Source organism: Entelurus aequoreus, linkage group LG03, assembly GCF_033978785.1.
Source record: "Entelurus aequoreus isolate RoL-2023_Sb linkage group LG03, RoL_Eaeq_v1.1, whole genome shotgun sequence".
In the NCBI taxonomy this organism is placed as follows: domain Eukaryota; kingdom Metazoa; phylum Chordata; class Actinopteri; order Syngnathiformes; family Syngnathidae; genus Entelurus; species Entelurus aequoreus.
This window is the reverse complement of record NC_084733.1, coordinates 4,081,976-4,084,475: the sequence shown is the minus strand read 5'-3', so window position 1 is coordinate 4,084,475 and position 2,500 is coordinate 4,081,976. Positions and strand designations below refer to the sequence as shown.

General features: G+C 28.8%; 1 pseudogene; it reads right to left on the bottom strand.

The window, feature by feature from the left end:
* LOC133647167 (metastasis-associated protein MTA1-like) overlaps positions 1-2,500 on the bottom strand; it is a 28,477-nt pseudogene that overhangs the window by 678 nt on the left and 25,299 nt on the right.

The window sequence follows — 2,500 nt, the reverse complement described above, 5'->3', positions numbered from 1 at the left end:
GACGTAAGTAATAAACAGTCCTGTACAAAGTGATGGACTTCCTTCCAGCTGCACTCATCCTCTTCCACACGGCGCCCTCTGCTGGCAACAAGGAGAACACTTTTACATTTTAGTACACAACAACATCAGTTTGACCACAAAGTAATACACTAAAATAAAAAAAATTAAAAAGTCACTTTTTCCCGCCAATATATAATAACTTTTTTTTGTCCCATTCAAAAGTTTGACTTATTTCACTATTGTACTCGGGGAAATTACAACTTTCATCTTGGGATTTTTATCCTAATCAATGTTTCCCATAAACTGCCAAGATATATGTGGCGGTGGGGGCGTGGCTATGGGCGTGGTCACCATGACATCCTCGAGTAATTTGCATAATTTACTACAATGATATGATTTTCTCTAAAAAGGCTCAAAAAATTTATACTTACTAATAGGGATAAATGCGTTAAAATGTAATATCGGAAATTATCGGTATCGATTTTTTATATTTATATATAAATATATATATATAATAATAATATATTTATTATTAATAATATAATAATAATAATATATATATAATATAATAATATATATAATTATATATATAATAATATATATATATAAATATAATAAATAATAATATAATAATATATAATAATATAATATATATAATATAAATAATAAATATAATAAATAATAAATATAATAATATATATAATTATATATATATATTATAATATAATATATAATAATATAATAATAATAATATAATAATAATATATTTATATATATATATATATATATATATTTATATTTATTTTATTATTATTTTTATTATCGGTATCGTGTTTTTTTGTTGTTTTTTTTTTTTTAATTAAATCAACATAAAAAACACAAGATACACTTACAATTAATGCACCAACCCAAAAAACCTCCCTCCTCATTCACACAAAAGGGTTGTTTCTTTCTGTTATTAATATTCTGCTTCCTACATTATATATCAATATATATCAATACAGTCTGCAAGGGATACAGTCCGTAAGCACACATGATTGTGCGTGCTGCTGCTCCACTAATAGTACTAACCTTTAACAGTTAATGTTACTCATTTTCATTAATTACTAGTTTCTTTGTAACTGTTTTTATATTGTTTTACGTTCTTTTTTATTCAAGAAAATGTTTTTAATTTATTTATCTTATTTTATTTTATAATTTTTTAAAAAAAAGTACCTTATCTTCACCATACCTGGTTGTCCAAATTAGACATAATAAAGTGTTAATTCCACGACTGTATATATCGGTTGATATCGGTATCGGTTGATATCGGTATCGGTAATTAAAGAGTTGGACAATATCGGAATATCGGATATCGGCAAAAAGCCATTATCGGACATCCCTACTTACTAATTAATAATAACAGTTTTGTATTAAACGTCCATCCATCCATTTTACAATATAATTACAACACTTTATGTACATATTTATATACAGATTTGAACAATAAGTTATTCACTGAAATATATTTATTAATTGTGGTTCTTACAAAAAATATATCTTATAAAATATAAAAGCTAAAATGTCTCATAAAGCTCTGCCCCTTAATTAGTGCATACTAAATAATTTAACTTTAGCCTACTACTACAAGCATATTATTTACCAGCAACATAAAGTGAAACAGGTGTCCTGCCACAGTCAGTAACAAATAAACAGCAAACAGTAGTGGTGGTAGATAGACACAGAGCTTCATCAAACATCTGATCCACTGAACAAAGAGCTCCAAAAATCTTGAACTTTAGACTGCCATCAGTTTTACTCCCTACACTTAACCATGTGTTTCCTACTGCCTGCACACTTTGCACCCTTTGTTATATACACATGTTGTGTTTCTAATAGAAATACATTTAATAAAGTCAAATACAAATAAGGCAACAAGAGAAGTATCCTACACTTCTCTTTTGTAAAGTAAATCTGAACAGCCGATATGGGCATCTACATCAACTATATGATTTTGAGAACAACAAAAAAAAAAAAAAAAAAACACACAAAAAAACTATATGATTTGCCTGAGAAGCTGGAGAGGACAAAAAAATTGACAAAATTTTTTATTTAAAAAAAAAAAAAAAAAAAAAAAAAAAAAAATTTTTATTTGTGGCGGGCGTAATTCTTTCGTGGCGGGCCGCCACAAATAAATGAATGTGTGGGAAACAATGCTAATTCTACGACTTTATTCTTGGAAAATGTCAACTTCCTTCCCTACTATGACATTTTTTTGGAGGGTTGCAAAATTGCCAATTTTTTATCCTAAAGTTGCCACTTCATGATCTCATAAAGTGGCAACTTTATTATTGTATAAGTCCGAGGGGTGTAACGGTACGTGTAATTGTATTGAACCGTTTCGGTACGGGGGTTCCGGTTCGGTTCTGTACCGAACGAGTTTCCACACGGACATATTAAGTAGCGTAACGCACGTTGTGTAAACAATGCACACCGAGGCACAACACACGGCATGCTAGCA